The 21,007-nt window shown below is 41.2% G+C and overlaps 1 long non-coding RNA gene across 8 annotated transcripts in view; it reads right to left on the bottom strand.

Annotated features, from left to right (window-relative positions):
- LOC113884901 overlaps positions 1-21,007 on the bottom strand; it is a 135,262-nt gene that overhangs the window by 28,377 nt on the left and 85,878 nt on the right. The window contains exon 8 of one of the 8 annotated variants that reach the window (XR_003509050.1): positions 10,365-10,495. The exons of the other annotated variants lie outside the window; for them this stretch is intronic. This is a non-coding gene — a long non-coding RNA (uncharacterized LOC113884901). Of the gene's footprint in view, positions 1-10,364; positions 10,496-21,007 lie in introns of those variants that run through there. 8 annotated transcript variants of the gene reach the window in all.

The raw sequence follows: 21,007 nt of genomic DNA, 5'->3' as shown, positions 1-21,007 counted from the left end.
GAGGGAAAGGTTACCCACTCCAGTATTCTGGCCTGGAGAATTCCTGTATGGTCCATGGTGTTGCAAAGAGTCGGACAGGACGGAACGACTTTCACTTTCACTTTTCATCTTGTATAGATGTGGCACTAAATGTAATATAGACACATGTGTCCTGTATACACACACGTCTTTATCATGTAATAACACTCCAATTAAAATTCAAAAAAGGGAGAAAGTTGCAATTAGCTGGATTCACCTTGACAAAGGAAACTAGATTTCATGTGGCCTTGATGGACTGTTCACATACACAGAAGACAGTGGGGAGGATGGTCTTTGAGGTCTACAAAGAAACAGTCAAAAGTGAGCATCTCAGCTCAGAAGACAATTCGGTTTCTATTGGAGACATGGGACTTCGCATATGCGCTGTATGGCTGTGGAAACCAGGTTACAAATATGAGACAGAGGTCCATATCAAGGAGCCAAATACGCCTTCCAAAGTGGGCAAAACTTATTAAGATAAATGGCAGATTAGGCATTTGCATTTGCCCTCTGTTACTCTAGGGCCTCAATGATATAAAAGTCCAGAAATACAATAAGGAATAAACTTAAACTATGAAAAACAACAATGCAATTGGGCATCAGCCATAAAAAGTGATCACAACAGACTTGTGGAAATTGTTGAGGGGCAGGGTGTGCACAGCCTACTCTACTGCTGTGTGCTGAGAGGCTGAGACCAGGGGAAGGGTTGTCCACCCATGAGGCTCTGAAAGGTCCCAGGCTCGGGTCTGCAGGGACTGCTGAGGGCTTAGGTCGTGGGGTGCAGCCAAAGAGAGAGAAAGAGACGAATCGAATCAGCACTTACCTCCCTCCATCTTTATCCAATATGGAAAGCAGCTGAGAGCTGCTATTACCCCAGTGTCAAACCCTAGTTCTTCTCTGGACAAATAGAAAGTGTCTGGGGAAAGCTACTGCTCGCAGCATGGATGCTGACATTCCAGAATAAATCTTTCTTTGTTCTGTTCCTGGGGGATTTGGAGTTTGACAGCTAGCTCCTTATCTATTCACTGCAAAGAGGGTTTACTAATCAGCATGACATCACCTCTGTTCATAGGTCCCCGGTCATGTTTTTCAGTCGGGTGGGAGACCAGGCTAGAAAAGAGCAGCAAGTGAAGTTCCCACCAGATTCCCACCTGCCGATTAGAATGCAAATTCAACAGCAGTTGTGTGAGCTGCTTGTGAGCCTCTCAGAAATGTGTCTGCTTCCCTTTATGCACAGGCAGGAAGCCTGGAAAGTACATTTCCTAGACTAACTCAGAGGCGGCACCTGCACAAGCTCTGGAAGGCAGGGGAGAAGAAGACAGGCATGGCTTCTGCAGACGGCGGAAGTGAGCGTCTGCCAACCTGGCTCACGGGTCCTCTTGCGAGTCACTCAGTGCTCTGGTCCCTAAATGTGCTGATTTTCTAAAGACCAGGACCAACTTCCTGGATCTAAAACACACCTCCAGTGCTTCCTATGGTTTTGTAAGCTTCTAATTTCCTCTGTTCACTTACCTCCTGTCTCACTTTTCTGAATGAAATTTGTCCCATTCACAGAGATATATGAAGAGACTCATAGATTACTCTTACTCTTATACACAAAGGTAAAATAAATTTTAAAAAAACAACGTGAAAAAGAATAGCTTACATTGGAGTAAAGAGACTTAATTTAGACAAGACGACACCAGAAAAAAATAAAAGCTGGATTCCTATTCTTAGACAAATTTTAAAATATAATACATCCTTGAAACAAGATACTATAAAAATGGAGAATAAGAGATGTTTAAATACAATAGCTGAAGAGGGCTCAACAGGATTTAAAAAACAAATGGAAGAAATTTAAACTAAAAAGCATAAAGACAGCAAGATTCGGGGATACAAAGAAAACAGAAAAAAATTAAAGCAGTGAATTTATCAAAGAAATTATAAAACGAAAAGTCCGAAATCTAAAGAAGTACACTAGGAGATCTGGTGGGGGCGGGCGGTGGGTTTATGCTTGATCTTGGTCACCTAAAGGTTATTTTCATTCTTTAAACAAGTAACCGCCTTCCCCCATTGTCGACACCCAGTGGTGGCTCAGACAGTAGAGACTGCCGGCCATGCAGGAGACCCGAGTTCCATCCCTGGGTTGGGAAGAGACCCTGGAGAAAGGAAATGCTACCCACTCCACTACTCTCACCTGGAAAACCCCATGGACAGAGGAGACTGCTGGGCTACAGTCCATGGGGTCGCAAACAGTTGGATACAACTGAGTGACTAACACTTTCACTATTCCTAGTACATTTCTTTCTCAATTTTATTAAAAATTTAGTCTCTAGCACCTCTGCTGTTTTATCCAGTCTAAATTCCCTATAATCAAATGACAGTAAACATTCGCTTTTTAGTAATATTTTACCTTTCTTGTTCCTTTTTCCTTTTGTACCATTCACCAGGACCAAACCACAATCTTGGACCAACCCAGAAACCTTCCTTCTGTTCCCACATCATGCTGGGGAGGAAGCCATGCAAACAGATGCAGTGTAGTAATAGCACGAGGCAGATCATTCTTCTGAGAGCTAGCGATTAAATTCCCAAAGAAAGGCAATGCCAAAGAACGTTCAAACTACCGCACAATTGCATTCATCTCATATGCTAGTAAAGTAATGCTCAAAATTCTCCAAGCCAGGCTTCAGCAATATGTGAACTGTGAACTTCCAGATATACAAGCTGGATTTAGAAAAGACAGAGGAATGAGAAATCAAATTGCCAACATCTACTGGATCATCAAAAAAGCAAGAGAGTTCCAGAAAAACATCTATTTCTGCTTTATTGACTATGCCAAAGCCTTTGACTGTGTGGATCACAATAAACTGTGGAACATTCTGAAAGAGATGGGAATACCAGACTACCTGACCTGCCTCTTGAGAAATCTGTATGCAGATTAGGAAGCAACAGTTAGAATTGGACATGGAACAACTGGTTCCAAATAGGAAAAGGAGTACGTCAAGGCTATATATTGTCACCCTGTTTATTTAACTTATATGCAGAGTACATCATGAGAAACACTGGGCTGGATGAAGCACAAGCTGGAATTAAGATTGCTGGGAAAAATAACAATAACCTCAGATATGCAGATGACACCACGCTTATGGCGGAAAGTGAAGAAGAACTAAAGAGACTCTTGATGAAAGTGAAAGAGGAGAGTGAAAAAGTTGGATTAAAGCTCAACATTCAGAAAACTAAGATCATGGCATCCGGTCCCATCACTTCATGGAAGATAGATGAGGAAACAGTGGCTAACTTTATTTTTGGGGGCTCCAAAATCACTGCCTGTGGTGACTGCAGCCATGAAATTAAAAGACGCTTGCTCCTTGGAAGAAAAGCTATGACCAACCTAGATAGCATATTAAAAAGCAGAGACATTACTTTGTCAACAAAGGTCCATCTAGTCGAAGCTGTGGTTTTTCCAGTAGTCATGTATGGAAGTTAGATTTGGACTATAAAGAAATCTGAGTGCAGAAGAATTGATGTTTTTGAACTGTGGTGTTGGAGAAGACTCTTGAGAGTCCCTTGGACTGCAAGGAGATCCAAGCAGTTCATCCTAGAGGAAATCAGTCCTGAGTGTTCATTGGAAGGACTGATGCTGAAGCTGAAACTCCAATACTTTGGCCACCTGATGTGAAGAACTGGCTCATTTGAAAAGACCTTGATGCTGGGAAAGATTAAGGGCAGGAGGAGAAGGGGACAACAGAGGATGAGATGGTTGGATGGCATCACTGACTCAATGGACATGAGTTTGGGTAGGCTCCAGGAGTTGATGATGGACAGGGAAGCCTGGTGTGCTGCACTCCAGGGGGTTCCAAAGAGTCAGACACGACTGAGCGAAAAGCAATATTCAGAAATTTTGCAAGTGAACTGTTAAACCATTGACATCACACATGTCGGGAAATTGACAAATACCACAAATCTAGACATTCATTTCTCCCCAAAGAGCCAATGTACCTACACACGACTGCCACTTTTTTGCTCTCCATACCCACCTGGGCTCTCTTCTCTACTAGATAATCCTTTTTAGTTTCATCATCAACCTTCCACTCCATTCTCCATGAATTATTTTCCAAAATATCCATTCTCCTCAAACTTCTTACTCTAGTCCTTCCTTCACTCTGGTCACATTTCATAAAGAAAATAATTACATCATCTGCCAATTCTCTCACCACCCTGTCATATGTACCCTGTAATTTCCCCACATCCTTCCATTCTAATTTTTCCTTCTTCCTTCCTGGTATAAAATTTTCCCCTTTCACCTGGATCTCACCTTCTTCTGCCTCCTGAGAAACTTCTGTTCGATTATCTCTTTTTTTTTCCTGTGTTGATACTAGCTTCTCATTAGTTTGTAAATATTCTCAAATTTCTCCAATTAGAAAAAAGTATGTCTTAGCCCCCTACATCCCTCCTACTATGATAGTCTTTCTGGAGCTTAGGACCATGCCAGGCTTTCTGAAGGGAATCTCCCACCGACAATAGTAGCTGCAATAGTAGCAGTAATAATAGTAGTGTCTACAATAGTAGCTCTGGAGCCAGAGAGTTGGGGCTGAGGTTCGGGGTCTGTCTCTCACTATGTCTGCTACCTTAGACAAGTGACTCAACCCCTCTGTGTCTCTGCTTCTTCATCTGAAAGCTGGGGAATACAGTCGTACTTATCTTAATAAAGGGGTTGACACAGCTAAAGCACTTAGATAAGTGCCGGACATAGCAAACAGCAATTATCAGTTATGCACGATGAACTATTGTTACTCTTCACTTCACTGCCCTCCACTGCTCAGGTCATCAGCAGTCCTCAAGTTGCTAAATCTAATGTGCATATTTCAGGCTTGACATTCTCAAACTGTTCTGCAGCATCTGACCCTGCATCCTGGTAATTCCCCCTCCGCTTGAGTTCCCTGCCACACCATCCTCTTTTCCTTGTAACCTCACATACTGTGTTTCCTATTCTAAAAAGCCAGTGTATATACATACTATATACACTACCATGTGTAAAACAGCTAGCTAGTGGGAAGCTTCTGTGTAACACAGGCTGTATTCTGTGATGACCTAGAGAGCTGAGATGGAGGGTGCAGGGAGCAAGGTCCAGGAGAGCAGGGCTATATGTATACAGATAGCTGATGGATGTTGTTGTACAGCAGAAACTAATGTAACATTGTAGAGCAATTAAATTCCAAAAAAAAACCCAAAATAAACAAATAAAAACAAAACAAACAAATGTCATTATCATGACATTATGATAATGATAATGTCATGTTCTTCCTTGACTCCAGGCTCCTTGAAAATGTCCTAAGTCAGCTGGCTCACAAAAAAATATTCTGGGGCTCTTATTATTAATAACAATTATTGTCAATAGATAGAGTTAGGTGAGTGACAGATAACAGGTTCAAAACCATCCTTACTATGTGTTGTATAAGCTAATTCCCAGCTTCCTGTCCTGCTTGGTGTCACTATACTATTCATGAAATGTTCACTGTCAGGAAAGTGACTATTTAAAGGTCACTCTATGTTAGAAGTAAGAGCCAGTTCATATTAAAGTTCATATCCTATTAAATAATAGTCCAACACAGAACCATCAATGAGTCAGGCCACAAGCATCATCCCTAAAGGAACAGGTAAACAGGACTGAATCACAGCTACACTGTGTTCTTACAAGGGTGGGAATGTCTCCAGCACACTTCTGCCCACTCACTCCTTGAATACCACTAATGTTACCCATGTAAGTTTCTAACACCCACTATGTTATCCTGCACATCTCAAATTTTACCAATGAAAACTCATTTCTAAGGTTAATTATACTAAATAATAGTGACTGTAACCATGAAATGAAAAGATGCTTGCTCCTTAGGAGAAAAGCTATGACAAACCTAGACAGTGTATTGAAAAGCAGAGACATCACTTTGCCCACAAATGTCCATATAGTCTTAGCTGTGGTTTCCCCAGTAGTCATGTACAGATGTGAGAGTTGAACCATAAAGAAGGCTGAGTGCTGAAGAATTGATGCTTTCAAATTGTGGTGCTGGAGAAGACCCTTGAGGGTCCCATCCATGGACTGCAAGATCAGCCCTGAATATTCACTGGAAGGGTGGATGCTGAAGTTCCAATACCTTGGCCACTTGATACGAAGAGCTGACTCATTGGAAAAGACCCTGATGCTGGGAAAGATGCAGGGCAGAAGGAGAAGGGGGCGGTAGAGAGTGAGATGGTTGGATGGCATTACCATCACTCAATGGACATCAATTTGAGCAAACTTCAAGAGACAGTGCATTACCGACTCAATGGACATGAGTTTGAGTAAACTCCAGGAACTGGTGATGAACAGGAAAGCCTGGCGTGCTGCAGTCCATGGGGTTGCAAAGAGTCAGATGTGACCAAGGGACTGAACTGAACTCAGAAGGTAGTGGAGAACAGAGGAGCCTGGTGTGCTGAAGTTCTTGAGGTGGCAACAAGTCAGACACGACTTAGCGATTGAACAGCAACAACAAGCCCCTTAGCTGTTGATGGGAAATAACCAAGCTGAAACACTTGTAGGAGCTGCTTCTGAAGAATGATCTTCCCCATCAACTGGATACACCCTGAAGTGTGAGCTCCTCATTAAAGCAACTGGCCATTCCCATCTAACATGGATAGTACTTCACCAGCTCCAGGGAGGTTTTGTAAAGTTCATAAGCATCACAACAGGTCTTGTCATATCCTTTTTCAAAGTGAACCATCCTTCTTCCTGCACCTCCTCCAGCCCCTCTGCTCCTGGAGAAATTCCATAAATATCCCAGATCAAGATTCAGATGTGGCTTTCTCAGGGCCGCCTCCTCAGCTCCAGGGAAGCCTAGTAAGCTCCAGGGAGCCTGGACTGTGAGCTCTGCTCCACTCTGCAGTGGCGCAGTTGCATTTAATTGAAATTGTTTATATACTTATCTTTTTTTTTTTTTACCTTTAAGACTGTATGTTCCTTAAGATCAGAGGCTGGGTCATTCATTGATCATCTATTTATTCCCAGGGGACCTCCATACACCTGGTATCATGTAGGTGCCAAGTGAGTGATCTTGGAATCGACGAAAGGAAAGAAACCCAATAGCAGTTTACATTGGAAACTGCTATTTTGTTCACAATGATCAAACCTTTGGAACGTCTATGATGCAAAAGGATGTGAATTACGATCTGGAAATATAAAGAGGAATGAGTCAGGGGCCCTTATCTAATGAATTCACACTCAGATAGATAGACACACAAAATGGGCAATGGTCATAGAACACAGATCAAGATACACAGCCCTACTTCCAGGGGAACTGACTGATGGGGTCAATCAGGGTAATACCATCACCTTGTTCTTAAAACTGATTCTGTTATCCAGGTTTAAGTCCAAAAGTTCTGACATTACCCTGATCAGACCTTGCTTTAGAAAAGGGCACAGGATATACTATAGGGCCAACAAGACACACGGGGAGTTTGGCTGGGATTTCTGAGATAGAAATCTTACTCTTTTAGAGCTTTCAAGAGAAATATTTCCTCTTCTAGTCTGTCTGTGATGCACAAAAAAAGCCTGGGACTTCAGCATTTTGCTGTCACGGAGGCAGCCAGTCTTATGCAAGTCTAACAGAAGGCAAAGAGAAGAGGGAGAAAGAACCGGTTCCTTCATACACAGTGATGTGCTGCTGAATCAATATAGCTGTGTCTCATATAGGCTTTCTATTATAATTGAATTTTTCCTTATCCCAGTCTTCTCCCTACTTTTCATTATTTATATTTGAAAACCATTCATTATAAATGTGAAAATAGGGCACATAATCCAGATTTCAAGATTTATATCTCATATATTCCTCTGTATGCACTGGCTAATAAAGCTGCTGTTTTGACCGATATGGCTAGTCATTGAAATTAATTGTAATAAGAACACTCAGACACTAGAGTGGTCTGGTGGCATTAACCAAACCACCCGTAGTTTTGGCATCAGGTAAACACTCAACCTGCTTTGAACTGCCAGGCATTTGCTTGTAAGACAATTAGTTGCATTAATAGAAGAAAAAAGAATCAGGGTGGGGAGAGAAAAATGGTAGCAAATGGAATAACCAACCCTCAATGGCAGAATGCTGCCTTCTATAAAAAAGGAGTTTCTGTACAATTCATAGAGTAGAACATAAAAAAAAAAATCAAGAATAACTATAAAATCACTGTAAGATGATTAGGAGCCAAACCTTTTTGAGGCAGGATTCAAATGTATCTACTACAGAGTGACCTATCTGCCAGCGCACAAGGGTTAGCAGCATTCCTTATACGACTGGAAGTCAAATAAAATATATTTTTCAAGTGCTTTGAGAAGCTCTCCTCATGCTTGTTTGGAAAATTTAGCACAGCAACAGCATTCAGAAGTAAATCCCCACCCTACAGCCTACATAGAAAGAAGGTGTAAACTGAATCTTATTATTTCTGCTACTTCTGTTTCCTACCCAATCCAAGGTAACTGAAAAGAATTAATTTAACTCTTACAGAACATCTGTTTATTTCAATCAATTTCAGCAACATTTTGTACGTGATTATTTTAGAATACAAATGTTTAACAATTACTCCATCCATAAAAAAAAGCCTGAATCTATAGCCTCAGTTCAAAGTGCATTAGTCTTATGCACTAAATCTCACTGCCAACCACACCTGGCCTGTTACCCTAGCAAGGCTTGTAGGTGCAATGTGAAATAAGGCCAGTGCATGCCATAAAGAGCTGGTGAGTTGTGGCAAAGAAAAAATGATGGGCCCACATTAAAAAGGAAGACTGAAAATAGTCTTAAAGCAGGGTTCCTCAAACTCTACACTATTAACACTTTGGGTCATGATTAACATCTTTTGCTGTGAGCCATTGTCCTATGCATTGTGAGATATTTAATAGCATCCTGGCCTTCACTCACTTGATACCAATATCCCCTAGTTATGACCATCAAAAACATCTCTAGGCACAGCCAAAAGGCCCCTGTCCTGGTTGAGAACCACTGGTTTAAGTAAAATAATTTCCAAATGAAATGATGACAAGTTGGTGTTTTATGAGCACTATCTAACTCTTACAGGGCCTTCAAAAGTAGTTCATCTTAAAGGGAAATGCAGTTAGTGTGAGATGGAACAAACAATCATCTAAGGCCCGACGACAGTCCTGGATTCAAAGGCTAAATGGTACTGTTCTAGGCCCTGGACATTGAACACGGACTGAGATAATAATTTTGTCCTGAAGAACTTCCTAGTTGACTCCCAGCTAAGGTGGGGGAAGGAAGACAGAGAGCCCTATGGAAAGGCACGGGAGACTCTGCATGCTGCCTTGGATTTGGGAGGAAATGTGGTCAGAGGAGGGGTAAACTGGAGTTAAGCAGATTAATGGAGGGCAAGACGGGTTTTGGAGGCCAGAGCAGAGAGGAAGTGATTTCCATGAAGAGCAAAAAGGATTTACAAATACCAAGAATGAAAAGAGAAGGTGGCACAGATCAGCGGGACTGGAGAAGAGGATGGGGAAGGGCTGACTGGCTTCTCAGTGTGTCTTTGAGCAAAGTGATGAGCTGGAAACAAGTGCAGTTATCTTCTAGGACCCTCATTATCTGCTGGAAAAAGCTTACCTGTTCTTCCAAGGAAATCCATATCTACACATATGGAACAGCCATGGTGTTTGTTTGATAACAGAATCAGTGCTGTGTTCTTGACTACATCAAAAAACAAAAGCACTGGGTTGGCACCATTTCAGCCTGTTAAGCATTAATATTATTTAATTTCATTTGTGTTCTTACCTCCATATAGCTTGGCACTTTTCTCTCCATAATATTCTTACACACTCATCTAGTAAAAATATACATAATTTCATCAAACTGCTGCTGCTAAGTTGCTTCAGTCGTGTCCGACTCTGTGCGACCCCATAGATGGCAGCCCACCAGGCTCCCCCGTCCCTGGGATTCTCCAGGCAAGACCACTGGAGTGGGTTGCCATTTCCTTTTCCCATCAAACTGTAGATGCTGTCTAAACTGTGCTGCTCATATTACTGAGCAAGATGCATGGTGGGGCACAGAGGTCTATTCAGAGCCAGAGGGTATCAGAATTCCAGAAGCTCTGACATCCAGAGCTGGTTTGTTGTTGTTCAGTCACTCAGTCGTGTCCGACTTTGCAACCCCATGGACTGTAGCACAGCAGGCTTCCCTGTCCTTTACCAGGACAAACTCCAGGAGTTTGCTCAAACTCATGTCCATCGAGTTGGTGATGCCATCCAACCATCTCATCCTCCATCATCCCCTTTTCCTCTTGCCTTCAATCTTTCCCAGCATCAGAGTTTTTTCCCGTGAGTTGACTCTTCGCATCAGGTGGCCAAAGTATTGGACTTTCAGCTTCAGCATCAATCCTTCCAATGAATATTCAGTGCTGATTTCCTTTAGGTTGACTGGTTTCACCTCCTTGCTGTCTAGTGAACTCCATGAACAGAGCTGGTTTAGGGGAACTGTAATGAGAAGGCAGACCAGTGGAAAAAAGTTTAAGAGCAGACAGGTATTTACAGTGTTCTTCAATTCACGTAAAAGACATTGCAAGTGGACTTTATAAGCATACTTTGTATATTATATTTAATTTCCTTTCCATGACTGTAAAGAAAACATCTGACCGGGCCTCAAGATGTAAGAGAGCCAAACCTAGCCCTTGGTGTATTTTCACTGTCTTCAACCCTTTTTTAAAGCTATGAACTCCATCATTACACCTAGTGGATTTAGGAGACTAGGGAGATGTAGTGTGATATTAAAAATGCACTGGCACCATACTCAAGAGATCTGGGTCTCTTGATATTTTCTACATAGCATGATGGCAGAAATCGAAGAAGAGCTAAAGACCCTCTTGATGAAAGTAAAAGAGGAGAGTGAAAAAGTTTGTTTAAAACTCAACATTTAGAAAACTAAGATCATGGCATCCAGTCCCATCACTTCATGGAAAATAGATGGGGAAACAATGAAAACAGTGGCAGACTTTATTTTGGGGGGCTCCAAAATCACTGCAGATGGTGACTGCAGCCATGAAATTAAAAGATGCTTGCTCCTTAGAAGGAAAGCTATGACCAACCTAGACAGCATATTAAAAAGTAGAGACATTACTTTGCCAGCAAAGGTTCATCGAGTCAAAGCTATGGTTTTTCCAGTAGTCATGTATGGATGTGACAGTTGAACTATAAAGAAAGCTGAGCACTGAAGAACTGATGCTTTTGAACTGTGGTGTTGGAGAAGGCTTTTGAGAGTCCCTTGGACTGCAAGGAGATCCAACCAGTCCATCCTAAAGGAAATCAGTCCTGAATATTCACTGGAAGGACTGATGCTGAAACTGAAACTCCAATACTTTGGCCACCTGATGCAAAGAACTGACTCATTTGAAAAGACCCTGATGCTGGGAAAGATTGAGGGCAGGAGGAGAAGGGAATGGCAGAGGATGAGATGGTTGGATGGCATCACTGACTCAATGGACATGAGTTTGGGTAAGCTCTGGGGGTTGGTGATGGACAGGGAAGCCTGGTGTGTTGCAGTCCATGGGGTCGCAAAGAGTCAGATACAACACAGCAACTGAACTGAACTGAATTAGCATGACTGACACTGTGTTTCCATAGATAAAGCACGGGAATTGATTGACGTATGTTCTGACAACCTCACCAGCTTGTCATGGGGATAAAAATAATAAAACCATATAAAAGTGCTTTTAAAACTTAGACCTTCTAGAACTTCAAGACCTTCTAGAACTAACACCCCAAAAAGATGTCCTTTTAATTATAGGGGACTGGAATGCAAAAATAGGAAGTCAAGAAATACCTGGTTCGGCTCAGTTTAGTTGCTCAGTCATGTCCGAATCTTTGTGACCCCATGTACTTCAGCACGCCAGGCTTCCCTGTCCATCACCAACTCCCAGAGCCTACTCAAACTCATGTCCATCAAGTCATCCAACCATCCATCCAACCATCTCATCCTCTGTCATCCCCTTCTCCTCCTGCTTTCAATCTTTCCCAGCACCAGGGTCTTTTCCAATGAGTCGGCTCTTCGCATCAGGTGGCCAAAGCATTGGAGTTTCAATTTCAGCCTCAGTCCTTCCAATGAATATTCAGGACTGATTTCCTTTAGGATTGACAGGTTTGATATCCTTGCAATCCAAGGGACTCTCAAGAGTCTTCTCTAACACCACAGTTCAAAAGCATTAATTCTTCAGCACTCAATTTTTTTATGGTCCAACTCTCAAATCCATACATGACTACTGGAAAAACCACAGCTTTGACTAGGCAGACTTTTGTTGGTACGGTTTTTAATATGCTTTCAAGGTTGGTCATAGCTTTTCTTCCAAGGAGAAGTGTCTTTTAATTTCATGGCTGCAGTCACCATCTGCAGTGATTTTGGAGTCCCCCCAAATAAAATATCTCACTGTTTCCATTTTTTCCCCATCTATTTGCCATGAAATGATGGGACCAGATACCATGATCTTCATTTTTTTAATGTTGAGTTTTAAGCCAGATTTTTCACTCTCCTCTTTCACCTTCAGCAAGAGGCTCTTCAGTTCCTCTTCGCTTCTGCCATAAGGGTGATGTCATTTGCATATAGGAGGTCTTTTATATTTCTGCCGGAAGTCTTGATTCCAGCTTGTGCTTCATCCAGCCCAGCATTTTGCATTATGTACTCTTCATACAAGTTAAATAAGCAGGGTGACAATATACAGCCTTGACGCACTCCTTCCCCAATCTGGAACCAGTCCATTGCTCCATGTCAGGTTCCAACTGTTGCTTTTAAACCCTCATACAGATTTCCCAGGAGGCAGGTCAGGTGGTCTAGTATTCCCATCTCTTTAAGAATTTGCCACAGTCTGTTGTGATCCACACAGTCAAAAACTTTGGCATAGTCAATAAAACAGAAGTAGATGTTTTTCTGGAACTCTCTTGCTTTCTCTATGATCCAACAGATGTTGGCAATTTGATCTCTGGTTCCTCCACCTTTGCTAAAACCAGTTTGAACATCTGGAAGTTCACGGTTCACGTACTGTTGAAGCCTGGCTGGAAGAATTTTGAGCATTACTTTACTAGTGTGTGAGATGAGTGCAACTGTGCAGCAGTATGAGCATTCTTTGGCATTGCTTTTCTTTGGGATTGGAATGAAAACTTATCTTTTCTAGTCCTGTGGCCACTGCTGAATTTTCCAAATTTGCTGGCATATTGAGTTAAGCACTTTCACAGCATCATCTTTTAGGATTTGAAATAGCTCAACTGGAATTCCATAACCTCCACTAGCTTTGTTTATAGTGATGCTTACTAAGACCCACTTGACATTGCATTCCAGGACCTCTGGCTCTAGGGGAGTGATCGCACCACTGTCATTATCTGGGTCATAAAGATCTTTTTTGTATAGTTCTTCTGCATATTCTTGCCACCTCTTCTTAATGTCTTCTGCTTCTGTTAAGTCCATACTGTTTCTGTCCTTTATTGTGCCCATTTTTGCATGAAATGTTCCCTTGGTATCTCTAATTTTCTTGAAGAGATCTCTAGTCTTTCCCATTCTATCATTTCCCTCTATTTCTTTGCACTGATCACTGAGGAAGGCTTTCTTATCTCTCTTTGCTATTCTTTGGAACTCTGCATTCAGATGGGTATATCTCTCCTTTTCTCCATTGCCTTTTGCTTCTCTTCTTTTCTCAGCTGTTTGTAAAGCCCCCTCAGACAACCATTTCGCCTTTTTGCATTTCTTTTTCTTGGGGATGGTCTTGATCACTGCCTCCTGTACAATGTCACAAACCTCTGTCCGTAGTTCATTAGGCACTCTGTCTATCAGATCTAATCCCCTGAATCTTCCACAGTGGAATTTGTCACTTCCACTATATAGTTTTAAGGAATTTGATTTAGGTCATACCTGAATGGTCTAGTGATTTTCCCTACTGTCTTCAATTTAAGTCTGAATTTGGCAATAAGGAGTTCATGATTTGAGCCAGGGTTATCCCCCAGTCTTCTTGTTGCTGACTGTATATACCTTCTGCATCTTTGGCTGCAAAGAATATGATCAATCTGATTTTGGTGTTGACCATCTGGTGATGTCCATGTGTAGAGTCTTTTCTTGTGTTGTTGGAAGAGGGTGTTTGCTATGACTGGTGTGTTCTCTTGGCAAAACTCTTTTAGCCTTTGCCCTGCTTCATTCTGCACTCCAAGGCCAAAGTTGCCTGTTACTCCAGGTATCTCGTGACTTCCTAGTTTTGCATTCCAGTCCCCTATGATGAAAAGGACATCTTTTTTTTTTTTTCGTGTTCATTCATCAGTGTATATTTCTCAGTCACCCACTGATGAACTGTGCTCCCCACTCTATTCTGAAACTAGTGGGTGAAGAAACCATATTTGTTATACTCATTCTTAAACTCCCCTTGTCTAGCAGAGTTCTTGCCACATAGTAAGCACTCCATAAAAATGGATTAACTGAAATGATTAAGGGACTGAGTGTAGAAATGAATGGACGGTAAAATTTCCACAGATTGTAGGACAGCAACATCAATCCTAAAGGAAATCAACCCTGATATTCATTGGAAGGACTGATACTGAAGCTGAAGCTCCAATGCTTTGGCTACCTGATGCAAAGAGCCTACTTATTGGAAGAGACCCCGATGCTGGGAAAGACTGAGGGTAGGAGGAGAAGAGGGTGACAGACAATACAATGGCTGGATGGCATCACCAACTCCATGGACGTGAGTCTGAGCAAAATCCAGGGGATAGCGAAGGATGGGGACATCTGACATGGTGCAGTCACAAAGAGCTGGACACGACCTAGGAACTGAACAACAGCCAGTGTTTTCTCTATTTCTCTGATTATAAAAACAATGCTGCTGCTGCTGCTAAATCACTTCAGTCATGTCCGACTCTGTGCGACCCCATAGACGGCAGCCCACCAGGCTCCCCCGTCCCTGGGATTCTCCAGGCAAGAACACTGGAGCGGGTTGCCATTTCCTTCTCCAATGCATGAAAGCGAAAAGTGAAAGTGAAGTCTTTCAGTCATGTCTGACTCTTCACGACCCCATGGACTGCAGCCCACCAGGCTCCTCCGTCCATGGGATTTTCCAGGCAAGAGTACTGGAGTGGGGTGCCATAATCCCTCAACTTATTCAGGTCTCTATATATTACCTTTGGAGAAGGTCTTCATTGACTGCCTATGCTAAAATGTACCCTTTCCCATTATCTGCTCTCCCCTTTGGCCCTGCTTTATTTTTTGTAAAACTTACCTCTATCTGACTTACTTGTGTGTAACTTAATTGTGTGTTTATTTCTTTATCCCCAGACTAATAAAATGGGTAAGAGGGAAGTGATGGTGGCGGCAGTATGCTCCAGGAAGAAAGAGTATCACTGAAATTGTTCAGAATTGAGTGATATTAAAAATGATTGACTTTTGGTGGTTGGTTTGTTTGTTTTTTAATTCTCTACAGACAGTGCACCCTTTATTACCTGCATTCACGATGAACGATCCCTCTGCTTCACCCTTAGTGCGTCAATGCAAACCCCACTAGAACAGAGATAGCTTTTGGTTTTTTTTCATGGCTTTCCCCCTACATTAGGTAAATTTAAGGGCAGTATAAGCATTGGAAAATAAATATTGACATTTAAAAATAGCCATTCATAATCCCTTCACCCAAAAGTTAAATGGTTTTTTAAAAACATTTTAACATGTTTTCTTCCACCCTTTTCTGTGTATTTTTTTAACATAAATAAGAGCATGAAATGTAACTCCTATGCCTGCAGTTTGTTTTTCCTTAATAGTTTCTAAGTAGTTAAATGAATACAATCTGAAAGCAGACAGCCACAGTTCCAATCCCTGATCTGCCACTTACTGAAATGTGAGCTCTTAAGTCACATACTTAACATCTTTGAGCCTCAGCTTCCTGATTTTAAAAATAGGCTAATCACATAACTGCCTCGTTGGGCTGTTAAAAAGATTAAGCGAGATAATCTATGCGCTTGGCTGGTGGTATGTGAATGTTAGTTTGGGGCGTGGACAGCCTCTAATATGGTCTGCAGTGATCCTAGCCTCCGGGTATTTGCATCCTGTGTAATCTCCTACCTTTGAGTGTGGACCATGACTCAATGCCAGAGAAGTGACTAGTGACTCACTGCCAGAGAAAAGAATATAGCAAAAAGTAATCGGGATGCTACTTCCGAGAACTGGTTACAAAGAGACTGTGGCTTCTGTGTGGGACCACACTCTTGCTCTCTCCTTAAACTCTGAGCCAAGCCAGCTGCCTGCCACATGTGAGCTGTTAGGTGAGGTTCCTTGTAGCAAGGAGCTGAGGGAGACCTCTTGCCAACAGCCAACAAGATACTGAATTCTGATGACAACATGAATGAGCTTGAAAATGAATTCACCTGTTGAACCATCACGTAAGACCACAGATGCAGTTCAAATGGATTGCAACCTTTTGAGAGACTTTGTCGCATTGGCATTCAGATTAACTGTGCCTGGATTCCTCATCCACAGGGATTCTCTGGTAGCTCAGACGGTAATTTGCCTGCAATGCAGGAGATCTGGGTTCAATCCCTGGGTCGGGAAGATCCCCTGGAGAAGGAAATGGCAACCCACTCCAGTATTCTTGCCTGGAAAATCCCATGGCCAGTGGAACCTGCTGGGCTACAGTCACGAAGAATTGGACATGACTGAGCTACTTCACTTTCACTTTAAATTTCCTCATCCACAGAAACCATGACATTAAAAAGTGTTTGTGATTTAAAATAATTTCTACATTTTGATGGAAGTCGTTATGAAATTTCAATATAGGAGAGTGTAGAGAGTCCCCTGGAAGGTAACATTTTTCTTCCCCACGAAGTTTTTGAAAAAGATAGGAAACAGGACTGGGAGATGGGAAATCAACATACCTTTTTATTAATAAAAGCTAAGCTTTGGTATGTGACTTGGTATGATAGCCGCATAATCTTTCAACTGAGTCACAGAGGTAGGCAGACTGAGAATCCTGTCTTGGACAGTACTGGATAAAACAGGCTTTTTCATGGGGCTGGAAAGAACAGGACTCTGGAGAAAGATTCTGTTACTGGGAAGAAACAAGAAAACAGAAGTCTTCCAGCAGCCAGATACCCGAAGGGAAAAAGGATTGAGTAGATCATGCTCAGTTTTATGACTCAAAGTTACTAGGTAACTAGGAGCAGCATGGATAATGAACAGGGCAAGTAAACCCAGGAGCCAACAACCATGGAGTCCGCTGCACCTAGAGGGAACTTAATCAGTATTGATTGAGTAGCACTCCTGGTCTCATTTCAGCCTTTACAAACTACTTATGAAAATCACCGTAATCACTGTACCATATTCATCATGTGGTTGTACTCCAACTTATTAAACTAATCACATCTTGTTAGAAATTTAGATTATTTCAAGTTTTTAGCGTTGTAAGTATTGCTGGTGTGAATATCTTTCTTATTTCCTTAGCATAAGTCCCCAAAAAGAGCACTGTTAATTCACAGGTTAAAGTGAAGTTGCTCAGTCGTGTCCGACTCTTTGCGACCCCATAGACTGTAGCCTACCAGGCTTCTCTGTCCGTGGAATTTTTCAGGCAAGAGTGCTGGAGTGGGTTGCCATTTCTTTCTCCAGGGGATCTTCCCGACCCAGGGATTGAACCCAGGTCTCCCACATTGCAAGCAGACACTTTACCCTCTGAGCCACCAGGGAAGTCATTCACAGGTTATGAGCATTTAAATGTTTCCTCTATTCCTAGGGTTAGTTGTTCAGTCCTGTTCAACTCCGTGCAACCCCATGGGCTGTAGCCAGCCAGGCTCCTCTGTCCCTGGAATCAGGCAAAAATACTGGAGTAGGTAATCATTCCCTTCTCCAGGGAATCTTCCCAACACAGGGATCAAACCCAAGTCTCCTTCATTGCAGGTGGATTCTTTACCATATGAGCCACCAGGGAAGCCTATTTAGCAGTATATTGCTAAATAGGTCTCAAAGGGCTGATTAACTTTTTCTCTCATCAATGGAGTATAAAAATATGCTTCTGACCCTTGAAACCTTGGATTTTAGATGTTATTTGATAATCTTTGCTAATTTGATAAGTGAATCATATCTTGTCCTTATTTTAATTTGCAGTTCCTTGGTTATTATTAAGGTTGAAGACTTTTCATTGTTAATCGGCCATTTGTATTTCCTTTCCTCTAAGTTATCTGCATGTTTCTGGTGTTCATGGATCCATTGGCATTATCCATCTTCATCCTTAGGGCAAACACTCAATTGCCCTCTCTTCTGGAGCTGTGTGATCCCACAGAGAAGAGGGACTGAGAAAATGCCACAGGATGTTTTCAATTATTCGTAATATTTCTGGAATAACCTTTTTTTGGACTTAGTTTTTCAAGAGTGTTTCATACTCTGTTGTTGTTGTTTAGTCACTAAGTTGTGTCTGACTCTTTTGCAACCCCATGGATTGTAGCCCACCTGGATCCTCTGTCCAGGGATTTTCCAAGCAAGAGTACTAGAATAGGTTGCCGTTCTCTTCTCCAGTGGGTCTTCCTGACCAGGAATTGAACTTGTGTTTCTTGCATTGCATTGGAGAAGGAAATGGCAACCCATTCCAGTATTCTTGCCTGGAAAATCCCATGGATGGAAGAGCCTGGTAGCTACAGTCCATGGGATCACAAAGAGTTGGACACGACTGAGCAACTTTCTTTCTTTCTTTTCTTGCATTGCAGGTGGATTCTTTACCACTGCACCACCAAGAAGCCTCATACTCTATTATGGCGCATCAGTTCAGTTCAATCGCTTAGTCGTGTCCGACTCTGCGAACCCATGAACCGCAGCACGCCAGGCTTGCTTGTCCATCACCAACTCCCGGAGTTCACCCAAACCCATGTCCATGGAGTCGGTGATGCCATCCAACCATCTCATCCTCTGTCGTCCCCTTCTCCTCCTGCCTTCAATCTTTCCCAGCATCAGGGTCTTAATGACATTGAATGTAGCATGATACAATGTCAGGTTTTGTTCTATGGGCTTTGCATAGATTAATGCACTGAATCGACTACCAAGTAGCTACTATTTTTATAACCATTTACAGAAGAGGAAGCTAAGGAGAAAAAGCACTGAGTATCTGTTTTGCCCCAGGTAAAACATAACAGGTGGCAGAGCTTGAGACTTTCCATGCCAGGGCGTGAGAGTTTATCCACTGATCTACCCAGTACAACACTGTGGTTAACCCTAGAGGATAATGGACTTAATTTTCCCTAACAAGTCATCCTCAATGAATAATGTGTCTCCACATCAAAAGGATAAGTGTTCTACATCACTCTGATAAGTTTTAATAATAAAATGGTTGTTTTCAAAATCGAAGAAGTTTTTTTGTGATTATAAAGGATCTGTTTATTTTTATGTTTAAAATGTTCAGAGAGTTCATAAAAAAACAAAGAAAAATGATGTAAGTTCATCCTCCAGAAGTAGAAAAAGTACAGTATAAAAAAATTCAAGCAATCTGAAATTCTACTTTTATATTATGGCAACAAAATCTGATGGGATGAAGGAGGGGATTAAAAGCATAAATCTTACTTGCTCTAAAAGACTTTCACACCACCCATTGAATATATATATATATAAAACACTAACATTTAGATGTTACTAAAGGAACATACAAACTGGGGGAAACTTAATTATTTAGGTACAAGCTTTTTAAATTCAATTACAGAAACGAGATTTCACTTAAACAGAAGGAAAAAAGCATTTAAAAACAGCCCAGATAACCTCGGATATTTGGGTTGCTTCCTCTAATTCTATTCCCCCTTCTGTTTAGAACACTAATTTGTTGCATTTACTTTTACAAAAAGAATGTACCACACACTTAAGTTAATCAAACTTACATAGTAAATCATGGGTGAATGCAATTTAGATGTACACTGCAGACCTGAAACCATGCTACTGAAAACTGATGACTTCCATTTTATGAAGTCATGAAATGACTGGCTGCTCTAAAAACTACGCCAAATATTTAAAATCAACTGAGATAGATTTTTGGTTATTGGGGCTATTCAAAAATCATATAATCCTAAAACTACAAGCATAAGCACACTGTTCACATTTAATTTTAAAAATTTAAACAATAATTTTTAAAGCCTAAAATAGTCTTTACTCGAAAATCCTTTAAAACTAAACATTGATTATTCTTCTAAAATCATTAATTATCTCATGCCTTAATTGTCAGTGTTACCAAGTGAGAATTGATCCCAAATATATATTTTCTGGTGTTAATATCTATTTCACCTGTTTGAAAATACTGTGAAAAATTATACTTCACAATGTAGGGACATGATATACTCAAGTAAAGGCAAGCACCATATGTTCATCCTCTTGTCTAACAATATACCTGGTTCATAGTAGACATGAAGCCAGTAATTGTTGTCCATATTTTCTATCTAAAGGTAAATATATTAGACCTTGAATATTTTCTATTTTCATGCTAGTATATCACTAAACTTCTCTTTCACTGGGTGTTTAAAATGCACAGGCTTAAGAAGAATAAAAAAATAGGATCAGTTACTTTGGCAGCAATCCAGTGATACCTCTGTTCTTGACCTCTTTTGAATCTCTTTGATTAAAAATCAAATATTTGATTGGATTTAAACTGTAGGGTTTTTTTTCCCCCTTTCTCTGTTTTTACTTTATCTTCCACCCAATGTGGTAAGTACTGATCTATACAGAGTTGCCCATACAGAAAAAAAGAGCAGAACCAAGGTATATCCTAACTTCACTTCTCACTAATCTGTAACTCTGAGCAAATTTCCCATTTGCAAAATAATAGGATCTAATATTGTTCCCTTATAACATCACCTAACAAAATCATAATACTACCCATCATCATCATGTTTAACAACTTCCACAATCCTTGCCTATTCTTAGGTACACTGTAATTTCTTTTCAATGTTATTTTTATTTCTAATTATCCAAGGTAATCAAAGATGTGCTTTTATCAAAAATAGACTTCCACCAAAAAA

The sequence above is a fragment of the Bos indicus x Bos taurus genome, chromosome 27, assembly GCF_003369695.1.
Source record: "Bos indicus x Bos taurus breed Angus x Brahman F1 hybrid chromosome 27, Bos_hybrid_MaternalHap_v2.0, whole genome shotgun sequence".
Taxonomy (NCBI): Eukaryota; Metazoa; Chordata; class Mammalia; order Artiodactyla; family Bovidae; genus Bos; species Bos indicus x Bos taurus.
Note: the sequence above shows the minus strand (reverse complement) of the source record. Positions and strands in the feature narration are given on the sequence as shown.